The sequence below is a fragment of the Portunus trituberculatus genome, chromosome 50, assembly GCF_017591435.1.
Source record: "Portunus trituberculatus isolate SZX2019 chromosome 50, ASM1759143v1, whole genome shotgun sequence".
Lineage (NCBI taxonomy): Eukaryota > Metazoa > Arthropoda > Malacostraca > Decapoda > Portunidae > Portunus > Portunus trituberculatus.
The window spans coordinates 26103575-26116074 of record NC_059304.1 but is presented as its reverse complement, the minus strand read 5'-3'; the positions used below and the strand labels follow the sequence as shown (position 1 = coordinate 26116074).

Below are 12500 nucleotides of genomic sequence, written 5' to 3'. Positions count from 1 at the left end.
TATATATATATATATATATATATATATATATATATATATATATATATATATATATATATATATATATATATATATATATATATATATATATATATATATATATATATATATATATATATATATATATATATATATATATATATATATATATATATATATATATATATATATATATATATATATATATATATATATATATATATATATATATATATATATATATATATATATATATATATATATATATATATATATATATATATATACCTGCCGCCCGGTGGAATACTCCAGGAGAGGTACTTACGGGGATGTAGGCAGTGCTGCAGACTGAGTGATTCCCCGTGTCCTCTCTTCCCGGTTCCCTTTGTGGTCTCATTTATACAATTGAGCAGCTGCAGCCTGCCCTCTAAAGACAACTTCTACTACTTCCTACACTACACTACAACACCTTACACTTTTACACTCTCTTCAAATCAAAATTTAATAATGGCTTCACCACGCCCTGCCTCGGAGTCCCCCTCTGGGGAGGGGACCATAAATGTCCCCAGGTCGGACTGCCCTCTGCTGTCGACCTTGGGTGTCTTGACACTTCATCTAATACTTTCACTATCAATTTCTGCAACATTCGTGGCCTTCGTTCTAATTTTCAATCTGTGGAACACCACCTCTCCTCTACTAAACCTCATCTTCTCTTCCTAACCGAAACACAGTTGTCTGTGACTACTGACAGCAGCCCTTTTCTGTTCCCTCCTACTTGCTCTATCCTCATTTTCAATCCAAAGCTGGATGTTGCGCATACGTGCGTAACGACACCACTTGCTCTCGTGCCCACAATCTTGAATCTTCAGAATTTTCTACCATCTGGCTAAGACTTCAATGTCACTCTCTAACTAAATTCATCTGTGCTGTATACCTCTCACCTAATTCCTCTGACTATGTAAAATTCTTTGACTATTTGACTTCCAAGGTGGAGCACATCTTATCTCACTTTCCTTTTGCTGAGATCTCCATTTTAGGGATTTCAATGTTCACCACCAGCTTTGGCTTTCATCTTCTTTCACTGACCAACCTGGTGAACAAACCTTCAACTTTGCTATCCTTCATGACCTAGAGCAGCTAGTGCAGTTCCCTACCCGTATTCCTGACCGCCTTGGAGACACGCCCAACATTCTTGATCTTTTCCTAACCTCCAACCCTTCTGCTTACTCTGTTAAACTTTCCTCTCCGTTGGGCTCCTCCGACCACAATCTAATTTCCGTTACCTGTTCTATCACTCCAGTGCAGCCTCAGGACCCGCCTAAGCGGAGGTGCTTCTGGCATTTTAACTCTGCTAAGTGGGAGGAACTAAGGCAGTACTATTCTGATTTCCTTGGGATGATTATTGTTTTCATGTCAGAGATCCTTCTCTTTGTGCCGAGCGCATAACAGAGGTGATTATCTCTGGCATGGAGCTATACATTCCTCATACTTTCTCTAACCCTAAAGCTAAAAAGCCTTGGTTTAACTCTGCTTGTTCTCGTGCTGTCAATGATAGAGAGGCGGCTCACAAACGGTTCCGTAGCCATCCAACTGCTGAAACTCATGCCCTATATATTTCTGCCCGTAATCATGCCAAATCTATTCTCCAACTTACTAAAAACTCTTTCATCAATAGAAAATGTCAAAGTCTTTCCAATTCTAACTCCTCTCGAGATTTCTGGCATCTAGCCAATAATATCTCTAACAACTTTACTTCTTCGTCTTTCCCTCCTTTACTTCATCCAGATGGCTCTACAGCTGTCTCTTCTTTTTCTAAAGCTGAACTCTTCGCTCAAACCTTTGCTACCAACTCAACTTTGGATGATTCTGGGCATATTCCTCCTACTCCTCCACCCTCTGACTACTTCATCCCTAAAATTAAAATTCTTTATAAAGACGTTTTCCTGGCCCTCTCTGGCCTTGATTCTCGGAAGGCTTACGGTCCGGATGGAGTCCCTCCTGTTGTTCTCAAAACTGTGCTTCCGAACTCGCTCACTGCCTGGTCAAACTCTTTCATCTGTGTCTCTCTACTTCTATTTATCCTTCTTGCTGGAAGTTTGCTCACATTCAACCTGTCCCTAAAAAAGGTGACCACTCCAATCCTTCTAACTACCGCCCTATAGCTTTGATTTCCTGCCTTTCTAAAGCCTTTGAGTCTATCCTTAATAGGAAGATAATGAGGCATCTATCAGCTCACAACCTTCTCTCTGATTGCCAGTATGGTTTCCGTAAAGGCAGATCTACTGGTGATCTTCTTACTTTCCTAACTGAATCTTGGTCATCCTCTTTAGGGACTTCGGTGAAACCTTTGCTGTCGGCCTTGACATATCGAAAGCCTTCGATAGAGTCTGGCACAAATCTTTAATTTCTAAACTACCCTCCTACGGATTCTATCCTTCTCTCTGTACCTTCATCTCCAGTTTCCTTTCCGATCGTTCTATTGCTGCTGTAGTAGACGGTCACTGTTCTTCCCTAAAACTATCAACAGTGGTGTTCCACAGGGTTCTGTCCTATCACCCACTCTCTTTCTATTATTCATCAATGATCTCCTAAATCTGACTCAATGCCCTATCCACTCCTATGCTGATGATACCACCTGCATTATTCAACAGCGTTCAACAGACGCCCAACCCAACAACAATTAAATGACTCAAGGCGAGATGCTATAGGACGCCTAACTTCTGATCTTTCACTTGTTTCTGATTGGGGCAGAGAAAACCTGGTTTTGTTCAATGCCTCAAAACTCAATTTCTACAACTATCTACTCGACATAACCTTCCAGACAACTATCCTCTCTTCTTCAATAACACTCAACTTCCCTCTCCTCTACATTAAACACACTCGGTCTATCCTTCACTAAAAATCTAAACTGGAAATTTCACATCTCTACTCTTGCTAAATCAGCTTCCAAGAAGTTAGGTGTCCTGTGGCGTCTTCGTCCATTTTTCTCTCCTCCCAGCTGCTTGCTCTGTACAGGGCCTTATCCGCCCGTGTATGGAGTATGGCTCTCATGTCTGGGGATCCACACACAGCTTTACTAAACAAGGTGGAATCTAAAGCTTTTCGTCTTATCAACTCTTCTCCTCTAACTGACTGTCTTGATTCTTTAAGTCACCGCCGCAATGTTGCATCTTTATCTGTCTTCTACCGCTGTTTTCATGCTGTCTGCTCTTCTGAACTTGCTAACTGCATGCCTTCCCCTCCTGCGGCCTCGCTGCACAAGACTCTCTACTTCTTCTCATCCCTATTCTGTCCATCTTCCTAATGCAAGAGTTAACCAGTATCTTCACTCCTTCATTCCCTACACTGGTAAACTCTGGAACTCTCTACCTGTGTCTGTATTTCCACCTGCCTATGACTTAAACTCTTTCAAAAGAGGAGTGTCAAGACACCTCTTACGTTAACTGGACCCTCCTTTTAGATTTTTTGTTTTTCTCTTTCTCCTACTTTCCTCTTAACAGGGCCTGGCAACCAGCGGGATTTTTTTTTTCCAACACTTTGTTTTCCCTTGGCCAGTGCCCTTGTAATGTAAAAAAAAAAAAAATATATATATATATATATATATATATATATATATATATATATATATATAATTTTTTTGAAAACTTAGCAATCTTGAGGGCATTTTTAAGCTATATGCAGCTTTTTTTTATGCAATAGTGTAATTTTTTTTTTAATAGTTAACAAAAATTAGAGGGGCTTCAACCCCTTCACTAATCTCCCCATCTCTATCTGCCAACGTTTTTGCTGCATCCCCACCTCTATTTCTGAGAAGGAACAACACAACTAAATAATCATCAACTGTTTCAAGTCTAAGCCAGGAACTGCAGACATAATTGTCATATACTTTGCTGCCTGACAATAACGACAAGAAGACAGATATCGTGACCCATTAGATCCCCCCCCGCTGAATGGTAACGAGTGTTTGCTCGATAAAATGCTGTCATTATATGAACACATGAGTGTATATCTAGTGCATGGTTGCCTAATGTATGTTAGTCAAGTTAGTTCAGGTTAGGTTCGTCCAGATGTAGTAATTCAGAATAGCCTACATATTTAACTGTCAGGAAATCTGGTGAAAAATGCAGTCGTGTACTTTACTTCATTGTTTAAGATAATCATTTTTACCTAAGTGGTTTGTTAGGTTAGTTTAACTGTGATGTGACACACATAAGGTAGCACTAATTTCTCCATCCTCTTTTATCATTACCATTAGCTTTTATTTGGAATAACAAAGATCATTATTGTTGTACTGGGATTGATAGTAACAGGCGACAAACATGCTGTTTCTGTTTTTTATTGTATTGTTTCCAAATTAACTATCATCTGTGCAGCCAAACTGCCTTATTTTCTTCTTTTTCACCCATATATATTTTCATTGCATGTATTAAGAATTTTTATACACAATTTCATTTCCCTCACTACCATCTTTAGTATAATAATGCATTCATTAAAAAAAGAAAATGTACATTATTTATTTACTCTTTATCAAGTTAAGTTTTTATACTACAATGTTTAAGCCGTCTTTCATACAAAAATATATGAAAATGAAATCAATATATGTGTATCAATTGGCCTTGCTCTTCAAATAAATAAATAAATGAATATATATATATATATATATATATATATATATATATATATATATATATATATATATATATATATATATATATAGAGAGAGAGAGAGAGAGAGAGAGAGAGAGAGAGAGAGAGAGAGAGAGAGAGAGAGAGAGAGAGAGAGAGAGAGAGAGAGAGAGAGAGAGAGAGAGAGAGATACACTACCACCACCACCACTACTACTACTACTACTTAATACTACTACTACTACTACTACTACTACCACCACCACCACCACCACCACCACCACCACCACCACCACCACTACTATTACTACTACTACTACTACTTTCACCACCACCAACACCACCACCACCACCACTACTACTACTACTACTACTACTACTACTACTACTACTACCACCAGTACCACCACCACCACTACTACTACTACTACTACTACTACTACTACTACTACTATTGCTACTACTATTACTACTACTACTACTACTATTATTACTACTACTACTACTACTACCACGTTCTTCGGACTACCACCCTTGACCAACACTTCACAGCGTCAATGGCCCCCCCCCCTCACACAGCATTTATTGTTTTCCTTAAGGTGTTACGAGAGAAGTAGCCACAATTAAAATTTTTGCTCTCTTTGCCATTTCGTTATTAGCATCAATAACTGGAAAAAGGGATTTATCATCCCTATCTGGAAGGTCAGTACTGCAATAACTATCGCGGTATAACACTGCTCAGCGTACCAGGCAAGATACCTGCCCATTTGCTGTCGATGCGTATTCGCAGTCACCTACTGAAACACTAGAGATCTGAACAGATCTGGGTTCACGCCCGGATCCTAGCTCTTCGCGTACTGGTGGAGCGCTGACGTGAGTTTCGACAAAGGATGTTTGCAGTCTATGTCGATCTCAAGAAGGCGTTTGATTCAGTACATCGAGAGACACTCTGGAATCTTCTGCGTCTCCGTGGGATTCCTGCAAGGATTATTGGTCTATTAACTGGCCTTTACTCCAGGACTTGTGAGTGCTGTGAAGTGTTGAGGGGACGTATCCAGCTTCTTTCCTGTGAATACGGGAGTGAGGTAGGGATGCGTGCTTCCTCCATCACTTTTCAACATTTGCATGGATTGGGTACTAGGCAGAGTTGCAGACCAAAGTCACTGTGGAATATCTGTCGGCAATACTGAGATTACAGATCTTGTTTTTGCCGATGATGCAATAATCTTTGCTGAATCACCGGAGGTTCTGGTAATAGCTCTAGAGGCACTGCACGAGGAGGTGAAGCTATTGGGACTCCAGGTTTCCTGGCCCAAGACCAAGGTTCAGGTGTTTGGAGGCTTATTGGATGAAACAGTGCAGTCTGTCCATGCATGTGGCGAGAACATTGAGATCTCGGAAAATTTCACATACCTTGGTAGTGTTGTGCGTAACGACGGTGGGTCGAGCCAGTAAATTATATGGCGGATTGGCCTGGCCCACGGTGTTATGAACTTACGCAACACGTGTATTTGGTGTTGTCAATACCTTTGCAGATGAACGAAGAATCGGATCTTCATGTCACTGGTGGTTCCTGTCTTACTCTACAGTTGCGAGACCTGGACACTGAACATCTGAACATCTGAAGAGGTGAATTGACGTCTTTGGTACTAGATGCCTTCGCAGGATCATGGGGTATCGCTGGTATTACTTTGTGTCAAATCAGCGATTGCTCCATGAGACTGATTCAAGGCCAATTACCAGCTTAGTCCGTCGACGCCAACTGCGCCTATATGGACATATGGCATACTACCTTGAAGCCGCTCTCTTGGATAACCCAGCATGGAGGAGGCCAAGGGGACGTCCACAGAACTCGTGGCTGCGGCAAGTCGATGCCTCTTGTTGGGAATTACTTGGCACAGGAAGGGAGCCTGCATGGAGACTCATGAGGCGTGACCGCCTGGAGTGGCGCCATAGGGTACACGAGGCAACACGCCCCCCGGCGTATGCCACTTACGATTGATTGATTGATCAGTAACTCGTCATTTGTGAAGCTTGGCTGCTTCCTCTTCTTTGCAGGCTAATTCCCACGGCAAGCCTTTCCCCATAACAACAGTAATAGTAAGTATGTAAAGTATAAACGACGGCCCAGCAATTCTTGTCACATGTGCGTGTTTATTTACCTCTGTGCAGCCAGCTGATATTGCTGCTCTGTGATTGGTTTGTATTTCCAAAACGCAGCTTCTTACGGCCACTGTGATTGGCTTGTGTGCTTAAAGTCAAGTCCCTATAGAGGGACGGTAGTATAAAGGCGCCTTTCGATTTGGTGCACAAAAGGCATCTTTGCAATGTCTTGAGTATGGGAATCTAAGATGGCAGGAAGGCGCCTTTGACCTGCCGTTGCCAAAGGCATCTTTCGTCAAAAGGCGTCTTTCTGTAAGGTATATTTTGAGTATGCAGCATCCGGCCATAACCAGCACCTAGAGCAAGGGTTCTCAACCTTTTTATCGTTAAGAACCCCCTGAGTTATAAGACCATCTACCCGAACCCCCAGTTTTATCACATGGAATGTGGAACTCAATATGCAATGGTAATGCAAAGGATTTTATTAGATCAGCCATCTAAGTACTCCTGGAAATCTTCTTATGAACCCCCTGGGGTTTCGCGCTGTCAGGATGGCCACTGTCCATGAGCTAACATCATTAGGTCTCTATGACGCTGAAGACGTCTATGCAGAACGGTTTGGTTGGCAATAGACAATCTCATTATCAGACTTTGATTTCTAAGTTATGAAAATAAACTCATTTACGGGGCTTCATATGTTCATGGTGTCTTGTAGTCTACTTACTAACGTAGAAAGAAAGAAAATATCATACTAACTTCGAGTTATCAATTGAGGAAGAAGTAATCTTTGTCCCAGGAATAGAGCAAGATGGTATAATAAAAAGCACACAATGCATTGTTATAACCTAATTCTACTATTACAGCGTTTTTTGTCGTACATACATGTTTAAAAGTACTTTACTTATTTTGATATCTCCTTATGTGACAGAAGAATATCCAAAGTATACGATAAGCAGTTGACCATCTTTTCTGTGAAATATTACGATATCTGTTGAATCTGGCAACTTCAACGGGAGTTTGGGTCCTCTCCTAGTGTTTCCTTATATTTGAAACATTGATATTTACACGTCATTGTGATCAGGGAAATAAAGGAAACTAAGTTTGCTTTTTTTCTAAGAGCATAAAATAGAAAAAAAATATGTCTACAGGTGGTAGTTTATGTATAAGCCAAGCAAATCTGTGTGCAGTCATCCACTCTATCAAGAAGCTTAACTAATTTTCAAAAGTTCCCCAATAGTTACACAACTACCATTGGTCTACTGTTTCTATCCAGTTATCTACAAACACGTACACATTCATGGGAGCAACATACAAAGTACACTAAATACTCCGGAGCAAAGCTGCCTCACCTTGTTACATCAATCAGCTAACTCTTGCACACTTTCAGACCAAAGCTATTTTTCATTCGAATCAAGATTAAAACGACGATTGAGAACTTTCAGCCTAAAGTTGTTGAGGGCCGTGACGGCCTTGGGCGCCGCACGGGGGAAGGAGGTGGCTGTCGGGTCCGGCCTGGGGCCCAAGGCAGGGAACTGGCTGCAGGTCCTTCTTTTCCTTGGTGGCCTCAAGCTTCACTACTAGTCGTCCACTTGCAGCGCCGCACACTAAGCAAGGGTCGCCATAAGCAAGAGATCAATGTCTACCACTCATCAAATGATGCCGTGAGGGGCCCTAAAGGGGTGATAAGGGCTCCTTGCATAGTCTGGTGGTGAGTGGTGTGTACAGATCCCTGCTTATAATGACACCGGGCTGAACAACTCGCCATGAACGAGGGCACGCTGTGCGCCATGAGCCAGGCACTGACAGTACTAGTGGTTCTTTATGTTAGGTTAGGTTAGGTAAAAAGGACTCACTTCATGACAGTGCTTGGGGAGTGGTGTGTGGCGGGTCATTGCTCATGGCGACCCGTGTGAGACATTGCAAGGTTGCATCGTCACTGCTCTCACGGGACTGGGGTTGACCCTTTCAGGGTGAAAAGTTTCGTCCCAGTACCTGTATAGGTAATAATACTTTGAATCGTTTCGCCATCGCCATCGCCGCACCGTTAGCCTCGATAAACGGATCGTTATCCTCGACAAACACATCTTTACCGTGGATACTGGAATCGCAACCTGTCGTGGAATCCCATTGTTAACGTGGACTCATTTTCCTTTGCGGCTTCAAGCTCACTGGTTGTCGTCAACTTGCAGCGCCTCACACTAGGCAAGGGGTCGCCTTAAGCAGTCTGCCGTGTCTACCGTCCACCAGATGATGCCGTGAGGGGCCTTTAAGGGGTGATAAGGGCTCCTTGCATAGAGTCTGGTGGTGAGTGGTGTGTACGGGACCTCTGCTTATAATGACACCGTGCTGAACAACTCGCCATGAACGAGGGCACGCTGTGCGCCATGCACCAGGCACTGACAATACCAGTGGTCCTTTACGGGGTGAAAGGGTTCGTCTCAGTACCTGTGTAGGCAAGTGAACTTTAATTGCGTCGTCCGAGAGTCCGAGAGTGCTGTACTGTTTTCACCACCGTGTTCCTAAGCTCTGTCTTGCCATAGCCTGAACATGGTATTCAGTTCAGTTCAGTTGATAGGCAAAAGTGTGGCCTGGATATCGACACTTCCCGATGTGTTTTGGTTTGAGTTTTGTCTGCGTCTGTAGCTGTAATTAATTATTATTTAAACTTTTTTCTTATGTTCTCTTATTTTCCAAAATTAATATATTATTTCTTTATTTTCTTTTATACTAGATTTTTCAAAAGTAATTATTTTCTGGGTAAGGACGCTGCCAATTGGAGCGTTTGGATCTTTCAATGGTGTAGGCTGGGCAATGTAGGAGGAAATGTTTATGTCTTTAGGCTATAGATCAGGGGGCTTCTCAACCTTTTTCTCGTTAAGAACCCTCTGAGTTATAAGACCATCTACCCGAACCCCCAGTGATTTGACATCGAACAAAATGTTAATTTAGTGACTGACACTAACTAAATCGGCAAAGGTATTCTGCAAAGAATGTATCATTAAATCAGCCATCTAAGCACCCCTGGATATCTTCTTGTGAACCCCTGGGGGTTCGTGAACCCCAGATTGAGAATCCCTGAGTCCTAGAGAGTGGATGTGTGACTTATCTTTGATCTTTATTGCACTTTTATATATTTATTATATTTGGAGCCATTTTCATCACCGTGTTTCCTTTCTACTTCTACATTCTACTATATTTCTACTAGTACATTAGTAGGGCAAATGTGCCTGAACCACAATATCCATACAAGCAACTCTGTAGCATCACGTCGTGAAGGGATGTAACTCTCCATGAGTTTCCATTGTTTAGAAGCAATCCTGCGCAGACGAGCGTCTGTGGCAAGTGACTGTAGAGAGATGTCGCTCATCCCCTCCATGATTCGTGTCCAGGAACCGCGCATATGAGCAATTGTGGCTGAGCGACAGAAAAACAAGAGACGGCTATAGGCAGTTAAGCCTGTATCACACGATCGTTCTTTTCCTGTGAAATCGCGTCATGTGACAATATGTTCGATGAGATGTCACTGGAAATAACAGTATACGGCACCTCAAGAAAGACAACAACAATGTTATGCTTAGCAGCGGGACAAAACAAACACAGCAGAAGCTAAATCACCAAGCATGGATGACATTAACCGAACTATTTTAGCAGTGGGAATCTGTGTACTTGCTTGGCAAAGAGAATAAGTAAAGCAGCAGAGAAGGAGGAGGAGGATGTGGACACGAAAATGATTAGCTAGAACAGAAGAAAGCAGCCAGTATAGAAGGTTGCTGTCTCTATATAGAAGATGAGGAAGTACAATTGGGATGCGAGGTGTTCCACAGTGGTGGCTGGTCCAGAACCAAGTCAACCAAGCTGTCTTCCCCATGTAAGAAGAATCATAATGGGTGATAATGCAGCAGTTGATGATCTGTTGGTTTGATTCGAGGTGGTACTGCTGTGGCAGGTGAAGGCAGAATGTAAACAATCCACGGAATCAAATCAATGCACCATGATATTTAACAGTTAAATTCGCTATATGTACTATGTAAAATGAAAGGATAAAATTTCCATAATCAAGTAGTGATACCTAACACCAATCAATGATAACATACTACAGTATAATATTTAATACAGTATATACACTATAGACATTCAACGACTTTCTCTTAATCGCAGAAAATCTGCGAGAGTTTTCGATAGTTTCCGTGGACGCCGCATCGAGCGAAATCTCAATTCTTCTGTGACATCTCGTCGAAAATGATGTCGCATGACATGATGTCACAGGAAAAACTACCCTTGTGATACCCACTTCAGTCACAGACCAAACATGGCGCCAGTCACTATACCCCATCACGATGTGGCGCTACAAAGTCACTCGTGCGCTCCCAGCCTTATACGTACCTTGGATGTGTCAAGCATCGAGGAAGGAAGGAGGGAAAATGGCAGGTGAGTCTTGATGGTGCGTGGATCAGGTGTGCATTCTGCCATCTGCAAACACATGCCGTCTTTTGGGCGCCTCCCTGGACACAGAATTTTGAATAATTCTAGGAATGGGTTTCCTTCATTTGAAGAACCTGAATCATCAGGGGAAGGTTCCGAGTGCAACGAATCCATCCTAGGAAAGAAATGCTATTAGTAAACTTGATCAATGTGCATACATGTCGTGCCCAATAAAGATAATCGTTATATTAACGTTAATGGGCAAGAAAATAAGTTCAGATTAGGTTAATTTTACGATTCTATTAACGTTAATGCACATCCCATCAATGTTAATATAACATTAACGCTATGGAGCACGATTTTTACGCGGAGAGATACATGTTTTGTCTCGCATTCCGATTTCTCCACTCCTCCTCCTCCTCCTCCTCATACTACTACAATTTCTAGTACTACTACTAATATTAATAATAATATTAATAATAAAATGGCATTAATGTTGAGAATATTTCTTTTATAATACATAAAAAGGAATGCTACACAACAAGATAAAAACTGTATTCAAATATTATTTATATATATATATATATATATATATATATATATATATATATATATATATATATATATATATATATGTGTGTGTGTGTATATATATATATATATATATATATATATATATATATATATATATATATATATATATATATATATATATAATAGAGGTAGTAAACACCTACAGAAACAATAATTTACCCCCAGCAACGTGTAATAGCATTAGTTCAGAAGTGCTGTGAACTTGTGATCTCGCTGAATGTTTTACCTTTGTGTCTCACAACTCAAGGGGGCAGTCACAGCCAGGCCTCTAGAGACAACTCTTCCTCTTCCCCCAAAAAATTACATAAACTTACCACACACACACATACACACCCTTCACTTAAAATTTAAATAAAAAAAAAAAAATGCCAACTCCAGATCGAGCCTCGGAGTCCCCTTCTCGGGAGAAGACCAGAACTGTCCCCAGGACGGACTGCTTTCTCGTTGGCGACCCAAAATATCATGATACCTACCTCAACTTCTTTTCATTAACTTCTGCAACATTACTGATATTCAATTTAATTTTCATTCTGGAGAACACCACCTCTCCTCTACTAAACCTCATCCTTTTTTCCTCCCTGAAATACAGCTGTCTGAGAAAACTGACATTAGCCCTTTCTCTGTTCCCTCGTACTTTCTCTATTCTCATTTTCGCTCCAAAGCTGGATGTTGCGTCTATGTACGCAATGACTTAAGTTGCTCTCGTGCCCATGCTCTTGAATCTTCCGAGTTTTCCAACATCTGGCTCCGACTCAACAGTCACTCTCAAACTAAATT

At 41.2% G+C, this 12500-nt stretch overlaps 1 protein-coding gene across 1 annotated transcript in view; it reads right to left on the bottom strand.

The window, feature by feature from the left end:
• Positions 1-11304, bottom strand: part of LOC123500104 (sulfotransferase 1E1-like) — a gene marked incomplete at its 5' end in the record, with an annotated part of 25619 nt that extends 14315 nt beyond the window's left edge. Inside the window, 1 exon segment of the mRNA XM_045248764.1 lies at positions 11091-11304.
• Between the last annotated feature and the right edge of the window lie 1196 nt (positions 11305-12500).